Source organism: Dama dama, chromosome 20, assembly GCF_033118175.1.
Source record: "Dama dama isolate Ldn47 chromosome 20, ASM3311817v1, whole genome shotgun sequence".
NCBI classification, from domain to species: domain Eukaryota; kingdom Metazoa; phylum Chordata; class Mammalia; order Artiodactyla; family Cervidae; genus Dama; species Dama dama.
In genome coordinates, this window is record NC_083700.1 from 75,161,172 (window position 1) to 75,187,152 (window position 25,981).

Consider the following 25,981-nt stretch of genomic DNA (forward strand, 5'->3'; position numbering starts at 1 on the left):
AAAGAGAAAAAAAAATTATGTCCAGTGTAACATTTCATAATTAATTGTTTTAATATATTCTCCTAAAGTTTGGCTATATATATATATACATATATATATATATATATATATATATATTTTTTTTTTTTTTTTACAATTTCTTACTGGCATTATGAGAACACTTTCTCCAAACCTATCCATCAATTAGTTGAGGATATATACCACCAGGTCCTCAGAAAATTTTTTTAAGTCACTAGAAACTCTACACAGATTCAAAGCAATGACGAGATACAGAAGTTTCTCCCAGTGAACAGCCCAGACCAGTTCTTCCAGCCGGGAGGTAATCCTGAGGGGGGGAAAATGGAGGGACACCATTTGGCTAAAGTAGGCCAGGTAGCCCACTCAAGGTGTGCCCTTTCCTGGGACAGAAACCTTAAACAAGAAGGGAAAATGTGACCATTTTGGTGACTGTCTACTGTCTTTTACCTTTGGGGATCAACACTTGGTTCATGATGCCCTAACACACATGGCATTGCTTTATCAAGTCAGTAACCCTGCCAGCATCCCAAAACATACAACTTTCTGTGGCAGACTCAAGGCATGGGGTATATTTCTTTTGGTTCTGTCTTGCCTTTATGGAACATGTACCTTTTATGCTACAGTAGGGTCTTTTCTGTGCTTCAAAGGCCCTTTTATATCTGTTTTGCCATCTGAGATAACATCATGTCAGTATTTGCAAGTGAAAACATAATAGATATGACCAGAGAACAATGGGACTGTCTGCAGAGGTAGAAACATTCTCCAACATACTTCTCAATATAGTCCATTCCAGATCATGCCCTGTTTTGTAGGGGAAATTGAGGCACATAGACGTTTAGTGATTTTGCTGGAAATCATTGGCAGTGAAGACAACTGGAAGCCAGGTTTATAAATCTAGTGTTCATTCTCTCACTGTGCCTCTATTGTGATATTTTTCTTGAGAATTAGAAACAAATACTTTCAGACAGATCAGAATCCAATTGCCATTCAAGGCTAAAGATCTCTGAGAATTAGAATTTTATATTTTGTAATTGCAATAAGCTTTATAATAATGAAAGGAGTCTAGCAAGTTATCATGTTCATTCTAGACAAGTCCTGCCCAGGAGAACTTTTTTATGGTGATTAAACATTCTACACCTGTGCTATTTAGGACGGCATCTACTTCTGTTGGCCTGATCACTTGACTGTGGCTCATGCAACTGGGGAAATGAGTTTTTAACTGTGTTTATTTAAATTTAAATCCCCACATGTACTAATAGCTTTAGTATTGGACAACACAGTACTAGACTTTTCAATACTTTCTTGCCATCTTCACTTAGATGTCTTCAAGTGAACAAGGTCAAATCAGAATTCTTGATTTTCCTTCCTCCCTCAACCTGTTTCTCCCCCAACAAAGCCATCATCGACCTAGTTGCTTAAATCGAAACCTGTGTATCATCTCAGCCCCTTCCTCTCCCTCATCTCCTACACCCACTTTATCAGCAGGTCCTAGCTATGTTACCTCCAGAACCTGTACTGAATCCATCTGTTTCTCCCATCTCTGCTGCTACCACCCTAGGCCAAGGTACCGTCATATCTCTTCTGCACAGTTTAGTGACCTCAGAATTGGTTACCACTGATCTATTCGTTCACTGTTGCCTTTTCTAGACTCCTCCATACAGCTTCCAAAGAGACATTGTTAAGCTTTTCATTGGGTTGCATCACTCCATGCTTGTATGAAAGAATTTGTAGAATTTATCACCGTTGGAACTTCTCTTACTTTCTTGTTTGTACACTTACTTTCTGTCTCCTATTGCAATATAGGAGATCAGTCCTGAATGTTCATTGGAAGAACTGATGTTGAAGCTGAAACTCCAGTACTTTAGCCACCTGATGCAAAGAGCTGACTCATTTGAAAAGACCCTGATGCTGGGAAAGATTGAGGGCGGGAGGAGAAGGGGACAACAGAGGATGAGATGGTTGGATGGCATCACCGACTCAATGGACATGAGTTTGTGTAAACTCCAGGAATTGGTGATAAACAGGAAGGTCTGGCGTGCTGCAGTCTATGGGGTCACAAAGAGTTGGACACAACTGAGTGACTGAATTGACCGACTGACTGCAATATAATGACCCGTATGTCAGGAACCCTATTAACTCATTCACAGCTCTATCTCTAGCACCAACAACTGTGCCTGGCCCTTAATTTGCACTCTGTAAACCTCTCAAGAATAATTAAATTACTGTTTATCATGGAAGGAGATGAGATAGCAAGAATCAAAAATGAAGATTTATAATTTGGCGGTTAATATCTGAGAGGATGCTGACATCCATATTCATGGGAAGTTGATGGTTTCTTTTACATTCTGGATGCAAGTAGGAAGGGTGAATATTATGGCTAATTGTATTAATATTTATCTCTGAGTGGATAAGCTGGGCCAAAGTCCTGATGCAATCTCTGATGTGAGCTAGAAGAAGTTCTTTTGTTCTCTAGAAGTCTACGTACATCCCAGATCTTGAAGTTTTTGTCTTTCCTATTGTTATAGAAAGAGGAAAGTGTCCTTCTACAGGGACTTTTATATCCATCCAAGGAAAGTTTAGATGTTTATGGAAAGAAACATATTATGAAATTCTAGGGTAGAAAATGGCACAGCCATGTCTGAACCAAAGGAGGTTTTTCAACATGAGGCTGTTGTTTTTTAAAAAAAAAAAAATATTTGGAATATACTTATAGCCAGTTATTTGAAACCAAGGAAACCTTTAATAAATAGGGTTTTGTATCCTTTTTTGCTTGAATATTGCCTTTTTTAAAGGAAAATGTCTTTTCTGGCATTTCTTTATGATGGCCAGCCAAAGCTTTTTAGAGGGCGTATTATTACTTAAATCCATGTGCAAAAGTAAAATGAAACTGATGAACTGGGAGTACAGTCAAGTCAGCCAAGATCTGAGTTGCTTCTGTTCCCTCTGGTATTAAACAGGCCTAGGAAATGACTATGCTCTCAGCGCAGGCTAAATTTAAAAGATGAAGTTAGAGCTTGCTTTATTCGAGTGTGTATTTGGAGACTTTTCTCCCTGTGTGCTTTTCTTACGCCCAGGTTTGTAGCCCTCATCCCCGTCCTTCCAATGCTGTGCCAGTGTTTTCGTGTGTCCGCCTTTATGGAGCATCTGCTGTATACCAAACACCTTGCAAGGTCTAGAAAGACACATTCTCATCCTCTGGAGATTCTGCAAGCAAGGTAGCAAAGAGGCCAGTAAATGGAAAACTGAGACACAGGAGCCTCTTGGATTAACAGAGAGACGTGCATGAGCAATGAGGGTAGAAGGCAGGGGAACATAGTGAGAGGCAAGCACAGTGCAGCGTTAAGAGTGCAGGCTCTGGATCAGAAAACAAACGTGTGGTTACCGAAGGGGGAATGGTGGGGAGGGGAAAATTGAGGTTGGAATTAACAGATGCATACCATGATATATAAAATAGATAAACAGGAACCTACTGTATAGCACAGAGAACTCTATTCAGCATCTTGTAATAACCTATAGTGGAAAAGTATTTTGAAATGTGTATATATATATTTATAATCTTTATACATTTATAAAATGTATAAAGAATCATTTTGAATATACACCTGAATCATTTTGCTATACACCTGAAACTAACACAACACTATAAATCACGTATATTTCAAAAAAAGAATATAGGCTCTGGAACCAAGCTGCCTGGGTTCACAGTCTGTCTCTGCCATTTGTAAACTGTGTGACCTTAGGCTACTGACTTGACCTCTGCCTCAGTGTGCTTACCTGCTAAGTGGGGTAATAAAATAACCCATTTCATGAGGTTCCTCAGATGATTAAAGGAGCACGTAAAGCGCTTGAAATAGTGCCTGGCATGCGGCTCCACAAAGATCAGCTTTTGTTATTATCTGTAGTAATGGTACATAATTATTGGTTGAATTGAGTGAATAATGCTTTACTGCTTCTACTGCAGAGAAGTTGTCCCTACACTAGCCAAGGGAGTTCACACAGGCTCCCCAGAAGTTTTGATTTTTTTTAACTGAGACTTAAAGGCAGACAGATACTGCAGGGAAAGGACATTCTTAAACAAAAAGAACACAGTCTTTGGCAAAGATGAAAAGAAGTAAGAAAGTGGGAGGGGGGTAGTATTTAGGGACCTATAAATAGGTTTGTGTGGGTAAAAGACAAGATGGCCACCAGGGGGACTTCCCTGGTAGTACAGTGGCTAAGACCCAGTGTGCAGATCTGATTTTGCTCATTAGTTAACGATTTCTTTATGTGGAGGGAGAGGAGAGGTACAGGTTCAGTTCAGTTCAGTCGCTCAGTCGTGTCCGACTCTTTGTGACCCCATGAACTGCAGCACACCAGGCCTCCCTGTCCATCACCGACTCCCAGAGTTTACCCAAACTCATCTCCATTGAGTCCATGGTGCCATCCAATCATCTCATCCTCTGCTGTCCCCTTCTCCTCCTGCCCTCAATCTCCCAGCAGCAGGGTCTTTTCCAGTGAGTCAGTTCTTTGCATCAGGTGGCCAAAGTATTGGAGTTTCAACTTCAACATCAGTCCTTCCAATGAATATTCAGGACTGATCTCCTTTAGGATGAACTGGTTAGATCTCCTTGCAGTCCAAGGGACTCTCAAGAGTCTTCTCCAACACCACGGTTCAAAAGCATCAGTTTTCAGCACTCAGCTTTCTTCACAGTCCAGCTCTCACATCCATACATAACCACTGGAAAAACCGTAGCCTTGACTAGACAGACTTTTGTTGGCAAAGTAATGTCTCTGCTTCTTAATATGCTGTCTAGGTTGGTCATAGTTTTTCTTCTGAGGAGCAAGCGTCTTTTAATTTCATGGCTGCAGTCACCATCTGCAGTGATTTTGGAGCCCCCAAAATAAAGTCTGTCACTGTTTCTACTGTTTCCCCATCTATTTGCCATGAAGTGATGGGACCGGATGCCATGATCTTAGTTTTCTGAACGTTGAGCTTTAAGCCAACTTTTTCACTCTCCTCTTTCACTTTCATCAAGAGGCTCTTCGGTTCTTCTTCATTTTCTGCCAGAAGGGTGGTGTCATCTGTATATCTGAGGTTATTGATATTTCTCCCGGCAATCTTGATCCCAGTTTGTGCTTCATCCAGCTCAGTGTTTCTCATGATGTACTCTGCATATAAGTTAAAAAAGCAGGGTGACAATATACAGCCTTGACATACTCCTTTTCCTATTTGGAACCAGTCTGTTGTTCCATGTCCATTTCCACTGTTGCTTCCTGACCTGCATATAGGTTTCTCAAGAGGCAGGTCAGGTGGTCTGGTATTCCCATCTTTTTCAGAATTTTCCACAGTTTCTTATGATCCACATAGTCAAAGGCTTTGGCATAGTCAATAAAGCAGAAATAGGTGTTTTTCTGGAACTCCTTTGCTTTTTCAATGATACAGCGGATGTTGGCAATTTTATCTCTAGTTCCTCCGCCTTTTCTGAAACCAGCTTGAACATCTGGAAGTTCGTGGTTCATGTATTGTTGAAGCCTGGCTTAGAGAATTTGGAGCATTACTTTGCTAGCATGTGAGATGAGTGCAATTGTGCAGTAGTTTGAACATTCTTTGGCATTGCCTTTCTTAGGGATTGGAATGAAAACTGACCTTTTCCAGTCCTGTGGCCACTGCTTAGTTTTCCAAATTTGCTGGCATATTGAGTGCAGCACTTTCATAGCATCATCTTTTAGGATTTGAAATAGCTCAACTGGAATTCTATCACCTCCACTAGCTTTGTTCATAGTGATGCTTCCTAAGGCCCACTTAACTTCACATTCTAGGGTGTCTGACTCTAGGTGGGTGATCACACCATCGTGATTATCTGGGTCATGAAGATCTTTTTTGTACAGTTCTTCTGTGTATTCTTCTGTTCTTAATATCTTCTGCTTCTGTTAGGTCCGTAGCATTTCTGTCCTTTATTGAGCCCATCTTTGCATGAAATTTTCCCTTGGTAGCTCTAATTGTCTTGAAGAGATCTCTAGTCTTTCACATTCTATTGTTTTCCTCTATTTCTTTGCACTGATAACTGAGGGAGGCTTTCTTATCTCTCCTTGCTATTCTTTGGAACTCTGCATTCAAATGGATATATCTTTCCTTTTCTCCTTTGCCTTTTGATTCTCTTCTTTTCACAGCTATTTGTAAGGCCTCCTTAGACAGCCGTTCTGCTTTTTTGCATTTCTTTTTCTTGGGGGTGGTCTTGATCCCTGTCTCCTGTATAGTGTCATGAACCTCCGTCCATAGTTCATCAGGTACCCTGTCTATCAGATCTAGTCCCTTAAATCTATGTGTCACTTCCACTGGATAATCATAAGGGATTTGATTTAGGTCATACATGAATGCCCTAGTGGTTTTCCCTACTTTCTTCATTTTAAGTCTGAATTTGGCAATAAGGAGTTCATGATCTGAGCCACAGTCAGCTCCCGGTCTTGTTTTTGCCAACTGTATAGAACTTTTCCATCTTTGACTGCAAAGAATATAATCAATCTGATTTCGGTGTTGACCGTCTGGTGATGTCAACCATCTGGTGATGTAGAGTCTTCTCTTATGTTTTTGGAAGAGGGTGTTTGCTTTGACCAGCGTGTTCTCTTGGCAAAACTCTATTAGCCTTTGCCCTGCTTCATTCTGTACTCCAAGGCCAAATTTGCCTGTTACTCAAGGTATTTCTTGACTTCCTACTTTTGCATTCCAGTCCCCTATAATGAAAGGGATATCTTTTTTGGGTATTAGTTCTAGAAGGTCTTGTAGGTCTTCATAGAACCATTCAACTTCAGCTTCTTCAGCATTACTGGTTGGGGCAATAGACTTGGATTACTGTGATATTGAATGGTTTGCCTTGGAAATGAACAGAGATCATTCGTTTTTGAGATTGCATCCAAGTACTGCATTTTGGACCCTTATGTTGACTATGATGGCTACTCCATTTCTTCTAAGGGATTCTTGCCCACAGTAGATAGATATAATGGTCGGGTTATATTCACCTATTCCAGTCCATTTTAGTTCACTGATTCCTGAAATGTCGACAGTCACTCTTGCATCTCCTGTTTGACCACTTCTAATTTGCCTTGATTCATGGACCTAACATTCCAGGTTCCTATGCAATATTGTTTTTTACAGCATCAGACCTTACTTCCATCACCAGTCACATCCACAACTGGGTATTGTTTTTGCTTTGGCTCCGTCTCTTCATTCTTTCTATTTCTCCACTAATCTCCGGTAGCATATTGGGCACCTACCAATCTGGGTAGTTCATCTTTCAATGTCCTATCTTTTTGCCTCTTCATACTTTTCATGAAGTTCTCAAGACAAGAATACTGAAGTGGTTTGCCTTTCCCTTTTCCAGTGGACCTCACAAAATGAGCTCCACTGGAGAAGGGCACATATTAATCAAGTGAATAGTGTGTTTGCCTAGTTCTTTTCTACCTCCTACCCCTGCTGGGACAGGCACAGAGATGTCTGTTGTACAGACTCATTTGAGAATCACATGAAAGTGATAGACTGACTCTTGCCTCAGAAAAATCACAGATACAATTTTCCGGATACCCCACATTGCCCTCCACCTGCACCCCCATCTTGATCATCCAAACAGACCCGCTGGATGCAAAGGCAGTCTTTTCGACCGCAGGCTTGCCTGTGGTTTTTGCATTCCCACCCCAAATTATTTTAATTTGCTAGCACATCCCATAACTCCTCCGTCTGCCATCACTGCTATTATCTGACCATGTATCATGGGAACAGCCTTGGATCACTTGATGGTTATAATTAAAACTGAAAGTAATTACTAATATCTTATTTTGAGCCGTTCAAGTTTAACTTGAGAGTATAGTGGCTACAGGCATGGGCTCTGGAGGCCAGCTAAGTAGATTAGAATCCCAGCTCTTTTAGTATCTTATTAACCTCTCTGTGCCTCAGTTTCCTCATTACAAAAAACCATGATGCTTTGAAAGATGGAAGGCAAGAGAAGAAGGGGGTGACAGAGGATGAAATGATTGGATAGCATCACTGACTCAGTGGACAAGTTTGAGCCAATTCCATAGGTAGTCAAGGACAGGGAAGCCTGACATGCTGCAGTTCATGGGGTCGGAAAGAGTCAGACATGGCTTTGTGGCTGAACAAAAACATGAAGTTATTGTGAGGGTTCATTAAACTAACAAGGGAGCTTGCCAGGGACACACAGTGAGTGCTGTATTGGGTTGGCCAATAAACTCGTTCAGCTTTTTCCGTAGCATTGCATGGAAAACCCTGATGAATGTTTTGGGCAACCCAGTATCTGCTATTATTATGTTATTATTTATGCTAAATGACATCCTGAAATGGGGTAATTAATGATGGATTCCTAAGAGCAGGGGAATAGATGAACAAAATCTCTCCATGCATTTCAGTCACTTTGGAGCCTTGCCGGTACCTACCTGAAGGCCAAGCTCAGATTGCCTAGACCTGCGCTGTCTGCTATGGAAGCCGCTAGCTGCTGTGACTGCTTGGACTGCTGCCAGCCTGAGTTGAAATGCGCTGGGTCTTAAAGATTTAGGATGACACACACAAAAAATGCAAAGCATCTCAATCATTTTTTATATTAGTTGCATGTTGAAATGATAATATTCTGAATAAATTCAGTTAAATATTAAAATTGTCCTTATTTTTGCTTTTTTAATATGGCTACTAGAAAGAATTTGGGCTTCCTAGGTGACTCTAGTGGTAAAGAACCTGCTGCCAATGCAGGAGATGTTAGAGATGTGGGTTTGGTCTGTAGGTTGGGAAGATCCCCTGGAGGAGGAAATGGCAACCCACTCCAGTATTCTTGCCTGGAGAATTCCATGAACAGAGGAGCCTGGTGAGTTACAGTCCATAGAGTCACGATGACTCGACATAGCACACACACTAGAAAATGTAGAGTTATCAATGTGGCTTGTGTTTTATTAGTGTTGAACAGCAGGCTTTTGCCTCACCGTTATCAGTGAAAGAAAAGGTTGTGATTATCTGAGAACAGGTGACCTCTGTTGGAAAGCCTTGTGTACTCTTCCCATTACCTCTCAGGTCATGCTGGACCATCTGTTTTTTCACTGGTTCCATAAAGGAAGTCAGGGCATGGTCCTTGCAGAAGGGAGTGGAGGGGCCAAGGCAAGAGCAACAAACCCGGAAGGCTTCTGCCGAGTTGGAGGGGTTTGGATGAAAACACTACCATTTATAGTTATACTGGCTTTAGACTTTCCAAACTCCCTGAAGGAGATGAGGGAATGTGCTCTGTTGAGGAAGTTGAAATATGTAGGCGAAAAACTCTCCCTATTCCATCAGGAGCCAGAAAAAGCTTTGTTAATCTTTAAAAGAATAAATACTCACCAGGATGGCAGTCGCTGGGATCGAAGGCACACCCTTTCCAAATGTGATTTTCTTACGGGATGCTTGTTTCATTCTATTTCAGATTTCATTCCATCACCTAAAACCTGGTGACGGTGGGCCACACAGAGTCTTATTGGTAAGTGCTCTTTCATTTTTAAAACAAAGTGACCATCTGACATTATTTTTGAAATGATATTCACACTTCTAAGTTAAATGCATCCTTACTGGTACTATGATTAGATGTCTATTTATTCATGGCTTTGTTTTTGTTTTCTTTTTGGCCCTCTGAAATGATTTACAATGTTTCCGGGCCCTAAAAAAAAAAAAAAAAAAAAACAGATCAATCCATGTTCTTTTGCTAGGAACATGGTCAGGGAAAAGATCTGTGATTACATGCCAAATACTATTAAAATAAAAACTTTTTTTGTAATGAAACTATTTCCAGACCCCTGTTGATGGTCTGCTTGTTTCAAACAGTATCCAAAACAACAAAGTATTACTTCAGCCAAGGAATTCAGACAGTCCCTTGCAGCCTGTTATAATGAAAACTGGCTCAGCTGTAACTTATGAGCTTTCTTATTGCTGTATATTTTCCTCACATCTCTCCTTAAACCTGAGTGTGATTGTCACGAGATAACAGTTCTCTAGTGATAGAAAGCTTCCTTTAGACCTAGGGAAGTAACGTATTTAAGCAAAAAAAAACTTCTGAGGCTTCATGTGGCAACTCTGATATGTGGTATTACTCTTATTTGCGGTGTATTTCAGTTAGTTTTTGCTGCATAACAAACCTCCCCCAAAATTTGCTGCCAGAAACATAAGCCAAAATTTTCTGACTTAAAATAGCAATCTTTTTTTGTGTGTGTACCATAATTCTGTTGGCAATTTGAGGTGGCCCTAGGTGTGTGATTCTTTTGATTTCAGCTGGGACCATTCATGTGTCCTCGGTTAACTGCAGGTCCAGGTCAGCTGGGCCAGGGGTCGGTCACCTGGCTATCGGCTAGAGGGACGACAATGACTGAGACACGTGTCTCAGTGTTCTGCAGGCTCCCCTGAGCTTGTGTGCCTGGCGTTTGGGCAGAGTACCAAGAGACAACAGAAGTGTCGAGGCCGAGGCTCAGAACTGCCACCACATTGCCTCTACACATTCTGTTGGCTAAAACAAGCTCTGGGGCTATCCTAGATTCAAAAGGCACAGGACTAGATTCTGCCTCTTGGTGAGAAGAGCTGCAGAATCACATTGCAGGGAGGACAGAGAGGGGAAGATCTGTGGCCATTTCTGTAGTCCACCCTACAGTATTTATGGAAACATCTGTGATGGAATGAAAATCACCTGGAGGGTGAGAGAGCTCAGGACGTGCTCCCATCTCATAGCCCATCCCCTCGCCCTGGCTTTGTGATTTGCCATCTGGCATCTGGGTCAGTTCAGCAGGATCCTGGGTGGTCTTGCTGATACCAGGTCTCCACTCCCATCCTTGCATCACGATATAGAACCACCACACTAGCCATCCTCCAGTTCAGCTTTCAGGATGATACTCTCTTGCTCAGAAGCTGTCACTGCCTCCATGTCATCCAGCACACCAGTCTAGACTTCTCTCTAGTTTCCCTGCTTCCATTATCTGGCCTGTCCTCTCCCACTATTCCTCTTTTTTCTAGCCAAACTAGCCTGTCTGCCATTTCTCCAACAGCAACCAGTTGAAATAATATTTCACTTGAGGATTGTCCAGAAGATAAAAAAAGAATGATGTATGTGCAAGTGCTTTATCAATCATAAAATGTAATTAAAATTCATTAACTGACTATGAAACTGTGACCCGCCAGTGTTTTTGAAAGGAGCAGTTCCCTCTTGGAGGTAATCATGGTAGTGACTGAGGAATAGACAATGAATATCCAGTGGTAGAAAGATTAATAATTACAATAGCAATAGTCATAATTAGCATCTACTGTTTATTGAATGCAGACTGTATGCTAGGCACTTTGCTAACTGCTTCACATAAAATTACTTGAAATTTACAAGAAGTTCATCTCACTCAGTTGCATCTCTATCATAATTGCAACCTGTTCCACTATTGGTGATTTAGTCCTTTGATTTCTTCCTCTTCATTCCTGAGAGAAATAGGTGTTAAAGCTGCTGTCAGCCATTGACAACTTATCATTGTCAAGTACAAGGTGCTATAGAAGTGTCAGCTGCTTTGATTGGTGGGAGAAGTTGGGGAAGGGAGAGCAACCAGCAGTATTAATGAAAGAGTAGGTGTGGGATGTGTAGGAGTGGGTAAGAGGGTACCCAGTTGCCCAAGGAAGGATGAAGTAGGGATAGGGAGAGGTTTGCAGGAGGGCGGGAGAGTGGGGGGTTGTCTGAGACATTTGCTGACCTGACAGTTTGGCCCAGGGCTATTCCGGGACCAAGGCCACCACCTTCTCGCCCTGCTCCCTTGGAACTCCCCCATACCAGCCATCAGAACAAGCAGCGTTTGTAAAAATTGTCCTCCATTCACCATCCGACTTGTTACACATTATTTTGATTGCTGTTGATCTAGTATACGTGCCTGTCTTCTTTCAAAGATTTTAGAGGCGACGTCTAAATACACATACAATAAGATCCAGAAAAAGAAGGAAGGCAGGAAACTTGTGGGGAAGGAAAAGTAAGGTGAAGTCAGAGATAAGGTTAGGCACCCAGTTCTTAAGTGAGAAGTCTGTACATGCACTAGCAGGTCCCAGGGTCTTGCCTCCGAGCTTCTGATAAGTCAGTGCTAGGAAAGCATACTCAGTTAAGAGTTCTTGGTGGCTTGAAGATAAAAGCATGCTAGTTACTCAGAAGAAGCAAGGTTAATTGTGATTCTTTTGAAACTTGGAGTAATCTTCCCCAGTGTTTATGAAGTGGGTGCCACAGAAGGTAGCAAACAACCTCCCTCTAGGAATGACTAATAAGGACCACCCTCGGTGTAGAACTGCAGTGTTGACACCCAAGTGCAGCCCAAGAAGTTTGCTTTCAGTCTGGGTGTACATTTCTCTGCTGGCCTTGCTTCATCCAAGTATAAAAGGTAGTCTTTTCCACTGGAAAACAAGTGCATACATTCATCCCCACCCCTTCCCCTGTGATGCACGTCTGAGACTGTCACGCTTCTTGATGCTGAGCCTGGACAGCTGGCTGTGGACCAGACTTGGCACATGCATTGCAATATCCTTACCAGCCCAGTTCTGAAAGAATAATAAACAACTTCCTGGGAAGTACTCAGTGAATGTTATTTCTCCCAACTCCAATCCATGCTATGCCCTGACTCAGTCTGCAGAATGGCTTTTTGATGCACAGAATTTATATGAACCCTGTCCACTGTGACCTGTGCAGCCCACTGTCCTTGCTCCATGTGTCTCTCTCCTTCCGTTTTGAGCCCTGTGGCTCTATGTCATCTTAGATATCAGGGTGTTCTGTACCTTTGGGGGAACCAGGGCAGTTTGGGAAACTTACTGGAATACGATTAGTGGACTCCAAGGATGTGTTGGATGGCAGCAAACTATAAACTGAGCTATATATTGTCTACTTCTAATTTTCCTCTTCCCAACTGTAACTTTTATAAATTTTTGCAAGAGTAATGGGTCTTATTGGTTGGCAGCACTGGTAAGATGAACCAGCAGGAACAGAGGGTAATGTGAGAGTAGTGTGTATAAGATGAAAAAATTTTGTCAGAGAGGAGCTCAGAATTCCATGAGGACTGCCCACAGATGGGAATTTCCTTTTGGTCTTTGTTTTTCTTTAGATCAGTTTTCTTAGAGTTATTTTGGTTGCAAGGAACAGAAATTCAATGTAAACTGGTGTCGTGACTTGACGACTAAAATGTCCATGCTGGCATGGACTTCAGGCATGGGTGTATGCATGGGTTAAAAAAAAATTATCAGGCTGTTATCCTTCACTCTCTTCATCTCTTGGCTCTGCTTAACTCAGTGAGCATCATTCTCGGGCAAGATCCCCCTCAGTACCTTGCAGAGGGAGACACTAGCATTACATTTCCATCATCTTCACAGCTGTAGATCTCAGCAAATAGAGAGTGACTCTTTTGCCTTTGTTCTATTAGTATTACCGAAGAGGTTTGGCCCTATTTGGATTCCTTGCCTCAATCCCAGGAGTAGACAGTAGACAGTAAGCAGCATCTGTTTGGCCAGGGCTTGTTCATGTGTTCCTCAAGAAAGGATGAATCCCACCAGAATCACATGAAGTAGGGTCCTTAGGAAAAAAGGAGGAATGAGGATTTTTTTTGTTTGTTTCCAGAAGAAGAACGAAAGAGCATGCCAAGCAAATAAAATTTTTAGGTACCGGAGTGTACTGATTTAGAAATTCTTAATGTGGGATCCATTAAGCTTGAAAGGTTAAAAGTTAGATTTGGCTTCAGTTACATTGACTACCTATTCCAAGTTTGGTATCATGATGGAGACTAGCAACAATGAGCATACGGAGAGGAGGAGGGTGGATGACCCCACTGTGGGGTCAGGTAGGCAGCTTTTGGCCTGAGGATCTCATGTTGCATCCTCCAGATCTAGATTATTAACCTGAAGACAATGGGCTTCAGTGGATCTGTAATCCATTGAATGAATCAATGAATGGGCTTCTATAATTACTTGCAAAGTGGTGTGTTATACTTTTTTTTTTAACTGGAGAAAAGGATCATGCTTCCTTCATTTTTTTTTTTTTTATGGGACTCCTCAGCTCCCTACTGCTTAAGAGCTAGTACTTCAGACTTGCTTGAATTATTTTAGATTTGGCTAGCTTAATCCTATGTGTTCGTTTCTTTTCTTGGCTAAACTGGTAGAGTTTAGCATCCATGATAAACACAGCTCCTTATGGAGCAGACACGGTGATGTCAGTGGCTGAGTATGTTGCATCAAATTGCACGTTGAGGTTTTTAGGAATGTATGTAAACTTATCACAGTCGTAGTTGCCACTTACCTAATACTTACTCTGGTGCTCACCCCTTGCTAAGTGCTTTACGTGCATTTTCTGAACTGTGCATTTATGCATGTGACTGCAATTCTGTGAACCTCCGGTGTGTAACGGTACCATCTGCTAGAACCAGCTCCTCCGGCTGTCTCTGGATTTTTCCCTCTTCCCCATGTCTTCTTGTGGGGGTCCATGTCTCTCCATGCCGCACCCACAGATGATAGAATCCTAGAATCCTGGGATTGGAGGAGACTGCTGAGATCAGGCACTTCAGTGGTTTTCAAACTCAGCTCTCTATTTTTCTAGCTCAGGGACTCCTGAGAGTAGAGGATGGGAAGGTCCCTTCACCCTGTCGCGTTTCAGTCACCACTGGCTGCTGAGAACTACTCATCTGGGAGCGCAGAGTCCAGGGTTCCATGTGAGACTTGAGATTGAGTCCAAGCTACTACTCTGCTCTCCTGCCTGTGTGACTCTGGGAAAGTTGCCTCACCTCTCTGAGCCACAGTTTCCTTTTCTGTTAAAGGGGGTGATAATGCCTGCCCCATGGCACTGTTGGGGGCCTGGATGAGGTCACATCTTTAAAGTCCTCGTCCCAGTGCCTGGCACAGAGGTAGCAATGCAGAGGTTAGCTGTGACTAAGATGCAGCCCAACACAGCTTGTGAAATGTAATTAAGACATAGCTTTATTCTTGTCTCTCACTGTGCCTTTGAAGTTGATTCACTGGGATGTGTTTCTGTTTCCTGATGAGAACTTGATCAGGCTTGTGATGTTTCTGGTTACTCTTAGGTAACAAAGAGTCCTACATTCAGTCCTTAATTCATGTCCAACTCTTTGCAACCCCATGGACTGCAGCACACCAGGCTTCCCTGTCCATCACCAGCTTCTGGAACTTGCTCAAACTCACGTCTATTGAGTTGGTGATGCCATCCAACCATCTCATCCTCTGTCACCCCCTTCTCCTTTTGCCCTCAATCTTTCCCAACATCAGGGTCTTTTCCAATGAGTCAGCTCTTTGCATCAGGTGGCCAAAGTACTGGGGCTTCAGCTTCAGCATCAATCCTTCCATTGAAAGTCCTATGGTTTCTTTAACTGACACACAGGCACTCACGCCCACACGCATAAGTACCCATCCTTTATGGGAATTGAAAATGCTCACTTTAGTCTATGTATGGTCACTTTTCACTCCAAGAGGAGACTTCCTCAATCTTGCCCATCAGTCAGGCCTGCCCCGGTAAAGCGGAGAGAGAGGGAAGGTCTTATCTGACCACTGTTGTCAGGCCTGGTGCTGGGTTCTCTGAGCCTGGCTGGGGGCTGGATGGACTCTCTCGCTCTTCTGGCTGCTTCTGAGGCAGCCCCGGGGACTCCCTGAAGGACTCCTCTGCCAGCACTCTCCATCTGGATCTCCCAGGATTCAGGCAGTGCCTCTGCTGCTGTCTGCTACCATCCTCCAGCACCTTCTGGTTCCCATTCAAACTCTCGCTTTGGGGTTCGCTCGCCCTCAGTGTGAAGCCCTGGTGGGTGGAATCTGTTTCCAGGAGACCAAGGCTGACATTCCTGATGCGCTTTAACCTCCCATCAGGGGAGGGAGCGAGCAGGCACTTTCTTTTCCTCTGTCACCTTGTGTCTCTTCAGCCCCCTCCCACATTGTGGTTCCTCTGGTGAGTGTCACGTTCCAGTCCCCAAACTCCTTAGACACGTATCAAGCCCTCCACATGTTGCCTTTGAAACTCTTGTCTCCAGGTTTCAGATGAAAAGTGTACTCCTACCACCCCACCCCGCTCAGGGAGGGTGGGAATCAGAGCATTAGCAAGGAATCGGCCCCACAAAATCCTCCATCACTTTCCACTGTCCTGAACCTGTTTATATCCTCCTTGTGGACCTTTGAGCCAGCTAGGTCAACTTCTTAGAAATTTCCATGTAATGGTCTGGCTCCTGGCTTTGGAATTTCCCATCTGTTGAATTGTGTTGCCTCAATGGAAACTTCCACTTGAGATTCTTATTATATTAACTGTTGGCCCAGTTCAGGGAACTCTTCTGCAACAGCCCTAAAAGCTGTCCTTCAGCCTGTGCTTGAAAGCTGTCCAGTCATGGGAACCTCCCTCTTCCCTCCCTCCCAAGCATCCCATTCTGACTTTCAGATGCTTGAAGTTGTTGGAAAGATGCTGTTCCCTTGAAGCTGAGCCTGGGTCCCCATAACATTCCCTTTAATGGGATCAGAACTGTGTGTGTGAGGCTCATCTGAGAAAATCTGCCTGGGCTCAGGGATTCGAGGGGCAGCCGGGCTTGCACCCACGCTCCATTCTCTAAGCCCAGCAGGAAGCCGCTGACCTCATCTCTGGGTCTTTTCCCCGTACTGTCACACCAAGGTGCACTTGACTTAACCCCAACAGAAAGCGAGTATTGGGAAACTCTGCTCAAGCATCATTTCTCATGCTCATGACCCTAATATCTTTTCTCTTGATCTGAGAGCTGATCTGTTGGGCTCCACGGGGGCATCTTGATCGGGGTCCATCCACAGTTTATGAACTCTCCACATACAGGCCTTGCAGAATGTGCCCTACTGCCCACCCAAACACCCCTCCCCACTTTCTTTTGCAGTTTTTCTCTTATGTTTAAGTATCCTTTGGACTCAGCTGCTGGTCTGCCTTGTCCAGCCCCAGCGTGTGGAAGGGTCTCTCTTCCAGGTGCCCTTGTGCATCGTGAGCAACTTGGGCCACTGTGATGGTGGATCCCACAGCGGGCAGGTCACTCTGTTTTTAGATTCCCACCCCATGGTGAGGGCAGCATCTCAGATGAGCAAGTGACAGGTGCTAGCAAGACGCTTTGATCAGCTAAAGGGTAGGAAGTCACTTTGGGGATGTCAGCCTAAGAAAATATTAAATGCATTTTGGGTTGTTCCATGATGGACTGGTTTTCCTGGCCAGTCTCAATCTTGCATATCCAGATGTGAACCTGGTTTCTGTCCTCGTGTCACTTTTCATGGCCGTCTACAAAGCTGGTGAGCTGTAGCTCCACTCCCCTCCCCCTCCACTGCCCTTGGGTCCCCTCTCCTGCCCCAGATAACACTGGAGACAGAGACCCAGAGGGCACAGCTGATCTAGCCTAGCACTGCTCACCTAATCATCTTCTCTTGGCCTGAAAGAATATATATATATATATATTTATAGGGCCACTGAAAAATCTAGATATGTAAAATAGCTAACAGGATGTCACCTAAAGCAAGCTTTCTGTTTATCTATTTTACAGTAGGAAGTAACATAGTATAAGCAGATAGACTAGATTTCAGACCATTCCTCAGCCACTTGACATGCTTTGAGCACAGCGGTTTAGCATCTTTGAGCCTGTTTCCTTATCTGTTAAGTGGGGATAATGACAGTTGCCTTACAAGAGAGCTGTATTAGAGAAACCAATGCATGTGATGAGTTCAGCACAACGGCTTGCCTTATGGTATATATTCAATAAATGCAATATTACCATTGTTTGCATTTGACTATTGTGATGATTTCTAAAAAAATGTTAAAGCCTTGAAAAAAGTACCAGTTCTCAAGCAGTACTTGGATAAGTCACTCTTTTAAGTCTTAAATTTGACATTAATAAATGGAGGATAATCCTCCACAGGAGTATTGAGAGGATTAAGTGAAATAATCTATAGGAAATGCCCAGCACAGCCCTGGCATATAGTAAGCACCCAAAAAATGGTGGCCATCATCTCCCCATCCCTTCATTACCTCCATTTTACAGATAAGAATTTGCAGAACCCTTTATTCCTGTGGTGAATGGCTTCATGAAGACACTTTTATATATAAGAAATCATTCTCACTGTTTTGTTCAAAAAAGAACAGGAACATTTAGTCATTGGCTTGCTTGTAAATACCAAAGTGTAGCATATATGAAAGCAGCCTACGTAACTAAACCAAACAGCTTTCCAATTTTTTAGGCTTCACCTCCTTTCCTTGTTAAGTCTTGGGTAAGTGATTTTATCACTAGATTAGGAGAAGTTTACATATTACTTTTACAAGTCCTGTGGAAATATGCAAACATAGCTATATTTAACTAGATGCTGTAAATTCAGATCAGTTTATTTTGTGCTCTTTCAATAAAGATGCATGGTAGGCACCTTCATGGCACCCGAAGAGGACTTGGAAGGGGACATGGAGGAGAAGACAAGGCCTGAGCTGTAACAAGAGGACCCAAACTGGGGGGTCAGGGTTTGGTCAGGAAGATGGAGAGCTGGCCTCAGGGGAGCGGGGATCCCTGACCCGGAGCTTTGCTCCTGACACAGGGCAATGCCTGCGCTCCACGGAGCAGCTAGTCCCGAGGGCCCTCCTGGAGCAGTGGGCAGTCCTGAGCCGGCAGAGCTCCTGTCTCCTTGCTTTTTACTGACCAGTGCACTTGCGGCGCCAAATAGCAAGTTTGCAGGAAATAATGATGACATCACTATTTGTTGGGCTGATTTTGAAGTTTGTGTCACTCATGCTTGGATACCTTCGATGAAGGAATCATCCCAGTGAACAGGACACCTGCTCATAGGTTAGGTCTGAGTAACTTGCCCTTGCAGACAGTTCAGCGATCAGTGATCTTCCTGTCTGATCTTCACTGATCAGACAGTTCAGTACAATGATCTTCCCTGATATGGAAACTTCAAATGTGGCCAGGAAGCTCGAGAGAGAGGGGAGGAACGGGTAGGGGACCAAGCAGCAAGGCCACTTGGGTTGGTGGGTCAACAAGTGTTTATGGAGCATCTCAGGCAGGATAAGCAGAGAGTAGAACCGAACCTCTTGCCCTCTGCCTTGCCCTGCTCCATGACTCACTCCCTGAGGCAGGGGCTGAGCCATGTGGCCTTAGAGAAATCTCCCGTTGCCATTCTGTGGTCAAGGTTCTTGGGAACCCCCTGCCCGCATATCCTTAACTTGCAGGGCCCATGATGGAGCTGCTGGCATTATGAAGCTTAAGCCTAAGGATCTCTCACTGCAAGGACCCTTTCTGATGTCCTATTGCACATGTGCTGTTCCTAATTTCACATTCTTTTCTTCAAGAGGTTCCCAAATTGTATAAAACTCAGGATTCACAAAAAAGTGGACCTGTCCCCAGACCTGGGAGAACTAGCACACACTCTGGGTCTTTCCCTGCAACCAGTTTCACCTTCACCAAGATGCTGAAACTCCAGTTGGCTTCTCCCTCAGGAACAGGCATCCCAGGTGGCCCTAGTGGTAAAGAACCTGCATGTCAATGCAGGGGACGCTAGAGATGTGGGTTCGATCCCTGGCTCAGGAAGATCCCCTGGAGAAGGAAATGGCAATCCCCTCCAGTATTCTTGCCTGGAGCATCCCATGGACAGAGGAGCCTCCGGGCTACTGTCCACAGGATCACAAAGAGTCAGACACTACTGAAGCAACTTGGCAAGAAAGCAGGAGCAGGCTTTGCCCCTGTATGTCCTCTGCTGTGGCTAGACCCAGCCAGACCTGAGTTCCCACTAGGAGCTCCTAACCCCGTGAGTGAGGGGGAGGAAGTCCCAGCCACTGATTGCCGTCTGAGCTTCTTCCTGGCCACCAGACACCCTCTCTCGGGTGGAAAGGTCCCACCATCCCTGCAGGAAGGCAGGCCCTCCTGTGGCTTTGTGATTGCTGGGAAGGCCCTGAAAGGAGCCAGGCAAGAGGGAGCCAGCCCTGCATGAAGCATCAGCTGGCTGGATTAGGCCTGGTGGAAGATTCTCCTTTAAAAAAGAAAAAGAGAGAATATCCTTGAAACTATTTCAACTTTGGCAAAACTATAACTCTCACATCAAGCTTTGGGGGAATGGGCCAGCCAACCTACAGGAGTGTGCTAACCATGTGTACTAGCTCACTCTCAGCAGTGAACATGTATGTCCCATTCCTCTTAGTCTGCACAAGGGCTGGAGTACTTTGCTAATCAGTCAGGACTAAATGTACTGGGAAGGAGAGAGAGGAGGGGAAAGGCTCTTTTTGTATGTGAGTATCTTTCTACCACTATGCAAAAGGGTATCCAAATTTGAAAATAATTTTCTCTTTTCAGTCAAATAATGGCCAACTTCGCCCCCTGGTGGATAAGTAGATAACTGTATAAAATGAGCTATCATGCACATTGTTATGGCTGATGATCTGGAAATTGTCAGCCTGTGATGAGTTAGGACAATGAAAGGGCCTGGGTCTCTAAGGTTTGGGGAATGAGTTTTTTGTCTTGAAAGAGTTATTCTAAGCTTTGGTTAGATTAAAATATATATATATATCTCTAGAAAGTAAAATGGTTAAAATGCCACTAGGTTTAAGGGTTACAGCTATTAAAAACTGCAGTGGACTTTTTTTGCCAAAACTCTGCCACCAGTGCTGGTTATGGCAAATCCTTACCAGTCTATGGGCTTCTTTTACTCCTTGAGATTGTGATAGAGACCTAACACCAACCAGAAAACATGAATTTCAACCACTAACTGATATCTATTAGTGATCTTGACTTGCAAACTCCAGCTCACTGCTGCCCACATTGATATCTTTTGCTTTAAGTCCTGCTAGTTTAATTATTTGCTTCAGTTCATTTATACTTACTTCTTACAGTTGCCAGAAAGTCACAGGTGGGCTAACAGGTGATAGTTATTTCACTATTTCCTACACCTCTTTATATATTCTTAGAGGTAAAACGCAGAACAGACTTAGAAGGATAATGGCTGAAATATAAAAACTTTCCCATATATGTCATTTTATGTTGAAATATGATTTTATCTTGTCACCTTTCTCAGTCCTCTGTAAATTACTCAGCTGCTTTTAATTGCCAGAACTGACCTGATTATTTAGCTTCTATTGTAACTTCAGTAACAAGAGCCTTCATAATTGAAATCTCATCAGCTGTCCTTTGTCCACCAAGTACAGTTTGTGTCCCTGGCAAATGTTTATCATCTCCATTGTCCTCGATCTCCATCCCCCAAGTGGAGGATACAGCCATAGTGTTTATATTAATAATGCTTTTAATAGTTGTCTTTTTTTTTCCTTTCTCTGCTCTCAGAAACCCTTAGATGCACTTAAGATTTGAAGGCCGGGCATTGTAAGAGATTGTTCATTACTCATGCATCAAATTAATTGCCTACTTGGGGCTGTTTTTCCTCAAAAGGAAGATGTGAAAGGAAAAGAATAACCTTGTAGGTTATTATAATTTTCTCAATATTTGATAGAGTTTTCTAATGATTATTGATCACATTTGTATATATATTGTCTAATTTTTTAACCTCATGTAAGTTTTATGTAAGAAAAAAAAATTTTTTTGGTGGTATCATCTGTTTGCTTTTTCCCCAGCTATATGGAAATCAATTGTCCTAAGCACCAAATAGGAATTGCTTAGTGGTTGAGGTGGGGATTATATTTTCCCAGGTGGCACAGTGATAAAGAATCTGCCTGCCAATGCAAGAGATGCAGGAAATGTGGATTGGATCCCTGGTTCAAGAGGATCCCCTGGCATAGGAAATGGCAACCCACTGCAGTATTCTTGCCTAGAAAATTCCATGGACAGGGGAGCCTGGTGGGCTACAGTCCGTGGGGGTTGCAAAGAGTTGGACACGATAGAGCACGCATTCACAGACACATATACTTGCCCCAGAATTAATTGCTGTGAGATTCCTCTAGTTTCTCGCTGTTTGCCTCACTGTGACAAAGCCCAGGGGAGGGAATGGGCCTGGGAGCTGGACTTCCTCCTGACCGAGCCTCACGCATAGCACAAGCTGGTTGCTTTTCTTTCCTTGCCCATGGTTTCAACCACCACCCCAGTTATTTGAGGGGAGATCACACACACACCCCTAGCTTTCTTTATTCCTGGCCATCACACACACACATATACACACACCCACACCTACCTACCTTTCTTTATTCCTGGCCAACACACACACACACCCCCCTACACACCTACCTTTCTTTATTCCTGGCCATCACACACGCACACACACCTACCTACCTTTATTCCTGGCCAACACGCACACACACACCCCTGCCTTTCTTTATTCCTGGCCATCACACACACACACACACACATACCCCTACCTTTTTTTTATTCCTGGCCATCTGTCCTAGTTCCACTGTTGAAACTGGCCATTAATCTACCATTGAGACAGCCTGATTCATTAATGATTCCTTGATATGCAGATAATTGCAAGGCCGAGCAACACCAGAGTGGTTGTAAGTTCCCTCTAATTTCAGGGCATTTTCAGGCTGTCATTATTACTCACAAATGGCAGCCCTCTCAAGTTCAGACGCTGCTGACCAGGAAGGAGAAGGTCAGACTTTAGAAATGTGTATTTGAACTTGGTCCATCTGGGGTTCGTGTTTTGAGTACAGAGCAGGTTTTGCAGACATTTGGAGGATCAAAGTGATAGTGCCATGGGGTGTCAGTGGAGAGGCTCCCCTCTTGTGTGTCCTGACTGCAGGCACGCTGGTCTGTCTGTCTCCAGGGTCTTGCCTGCTCCACCACGAGCACCCCCTTCCATCACGATACTGGGGTATTTCATCGCCCTTGTATAATGTGTTACCATACTTATTTTTTCCCCACAAGAGCTTGATGTCAGCATGTAGAAGAATATCGGCACAGAGCAGACACTCTGAAGATTTGTTGAGTGAATGAAGGAACACACAAACTAAACAGGGAACAGATGAACAAACAGACACATTTATTCTGGGTCAGTCATGAGAGGAACAGCACTCTTTGTAACCATAATTTAAGATGAAGTCTATTGAAACAGCAGTGCAATGTTAGTTTTTGTCTCCCTAAATTAAAATATATCTTATAATATGCCAGTTACCAGCTGTGGGACTGCAAATTGATAGGAGTGTCTTGGAAAAAGTTGTTAATATATCCTTAAATATACAAATGAATGGAGAAAGGTCAATAGATAGTTGATGGGAAGAAAGAGAAAGAGCTGCATTTTGGAACTGTAGCAAAATTATACGACTTCCCAAGATTCTGCAATCAGGAAATGCCTATGTAAAATGAAATCTTTCTGAAATCATTAAAAATTATGTGTATTCACTTGTGTGGGCTAAAAGTGCAAAGCCTAAATCCATCTGATCGGGAAGAAAAGAGCTGAACTAACCCAAACTGAGGAGCATTCTATAAAGTAACTGGCCCTTTATTCTTAAAAATATCAATACTGTGAAATACAAAGAAAGACTTAGGAATTGTCCCAGATTATAGGAAACCAAAGGCCTCACAGGTGCCGCTAAAGAACTGTCCTGCCAGTGCAGGAGATATAAGAGACACAAGTTCAATCCCCGGGTCATGTAGATCTGCTAGAGAAGGGAATGGCAACCCATTCCAGTATTCTTGCCTGGAGAATTTCATGGACAGAGGAGCCTGGAGGGCTACAGTCCATGGGGTCACAAAGGATCGGACACAACTGAAGCAATTTAGCCTGCACACAGAGATCTAACAGTTGAGTGACTGTGTAGAATTTTGGGTTTTCTTTTGCCGTAAAGGACTTTATTGGGACAATTGCTGAAATCTGAATGAGGTTGTAGATTGGATAACAGCAGTGTATTAACTGTAATGAGGTTATTTAAAAGAACTCCTTATTTGTAGAAAATACACAGGGAAGTATTTCAGGATAAAAAACATTCTCTCTCCACTTCCCTGCCTCAGAGGGAGTGTGCAGGGATTAAAGTAAATTATAAATGTTGACTTTTGAGGAATCCAAATCAGGGTGAAGGGGATCAGAGAATTCTTCCTACTGGTCCTGCAACTTTTCTTTAGGTCTGAAATTATGTCAAAATAAAAGTTTTAAAGCAGGATGCTTGTGAAGAATTTATAATCACTTAGGGAAATGTCATTGCTGAAAAGAAACAAAACAAAATTACATAATAGAGTGTGATTTCAGCTACCTTAAAAACTCATAGAGAAAAGAGTAAAAGGAAATATAGCTACGTGTTAGCTTTTGTTATTGTATATCCATGTTAATGTATTTCACACATTTTTCTATAAATAGCATGCACTTCTTGAAAAATAAGGAGAAAACAAGATTTCTCAAGAAAGATGCTGGCTAACTCTCAGAGAAAACTTGAGTGAATCTTGCACTTTGTGTCTTTACCGCCACGCACCTCATTCTTAGAAGGACACCGTATATGTATGGATATACACATATACATACACAGACTTTTTTAAACTTTTGTTTTTCATTACTGATATTTCAGCTTCTCGGGTGGCTCAGGCAGGTAAAGAATCTGCCTGCCAATGCAGGAGACACAGAAGATGTGAGTTTGATCCCTGGGTCAGGAGGATCCCCTAAAGGAGGAAATGGTAACCCACAGCAGTATTCTTGCCTAGAAAACCCTATGGACAGAGGAGCCTGGTGGGCTACAGTCTGTGTGGTCACAGAGAGTTGGACACAACTTAGCTATTGAGCACAAGCATGAGCAATGATATTTCAAAGGAAATCCTGTATTGGGCAGTACCTGAAATAAGATGACCTCTTAAGCTCTGTCTAGCCGTGAAATTCCTGACTCTTCTTTCCAGTTCTTTGGAAGTCAACACCTCTGCGATGCAGACAGGGTGCTAGATACCAAGTCTGCAGGACGGAAAAGCTACCCAGGCCCCACAGACAGGCCGATCAGTGATTGCAATCCCTTGCTAGGTACTACAGGAGCATAGCAGCTCTTACAACGGGCGGGCCTGGCTTGGGGCAGGGATGGTGGTTGTGCAAGGCAGGGATGAATCTTAGACCTAGAATTTTAAGTGAAATCTTGCCATTTGGAAAAGGATAGCAGAGCATTGTGGGCTAAGCATTCTTGTGTGTCTAGCATATGTCCGCACTCTGGCCCACTGGCATGTCACTCTGGAGACCCTGGCTGGACAGGTGAGAGTTTTACAAAACCCAGGAAGCTCCAGTCCCACAGGGTCTGCTTTCCCAGGTGTTGGAGAAAGTGGCCCCACTGCAGGAAGCAGGGGGAGCTTTGTGTGGCTCTGGAGCCAGGCTCTTTGTGAACCTGAGGCCTCCATTTGCAGAATCACTGTTGGAGTTTGCCTGATGGCCCCCACCAAGAAAGCAGATGCTGCATAGATACCCAGGGAGGATAGAATAAAGGAGAGGGCAGAACCATGTTGGAGAGTTCGCTGATCTCTGATCTACTCAGTGGAATTCCTGGAACCTACTTTATTCGTTTGGTATCAGACCCTTCTGCAAGGGGTCAGGTCTGCTCATGTGGCCTCACAGTGTCTGTAGTCCCAGAGTTACCCCCAGAGCAGTGTTGTGGTTGAGAAATGTTTTTCTTGAGAAATGTGTTCCCTGGACAGTAACTATTCTTTGAGCCATTCATTTGCTTGGGCGCATTGTCCTTTCCAGTTCTCAGAGCCTGGGGCCACCCAGTACCTAAGTATTTGTTAAGCCACCACGTAACTAGATCAATCAGAGGCAAAATAGTGGTTAAGAATCCTACACTTGGGTTCGGCTGGAAGCTTCTCCATTTGTCTTGGAAACTTTTAACCATTTTAGAGCATGATATTTTTACTTGTATTATTTTCATATTTCCGTAGTTTGTTAAGGACTGCATGAGTTGATATTAATTCAGGATATAATATATATAGGAAGTGTTTGATTCCTACCAGTTATTATTAATAAGCATTAGTTAGCACAGTACATGAAGAGAAAGCACTGGATTCTTGGTCAAGTGACCTGCTTTCTAGTCTAAACTCCAAAAGG

At 43.3% G+C, this 25,981-nt stretch overlaps 1 protein-coding gene across 3 annotated transcripts in view; it reads left to right on the forward strand.

Moving 5' to 3' along the window:
• Positions 1-25,981, forward strand: part of GNG12 (G protein subunit gamma 12) — a 136,559-nt gene that overhangs the window by 47,107 nt on the left and 63,471 nt on the right. For all 3 annotated transcript variants that reach the window (XM_061121646.1, XM_061121645.1, XM_061121647.1), the window contains exon 2: positions 9,453-9,506. The gene's annotated coding sequence lies outside the window, so the exon portion shown is untranslated. The remainder of the gene's footprint in view (positions 1-9,452; positions 9,507-25,981) is intronic.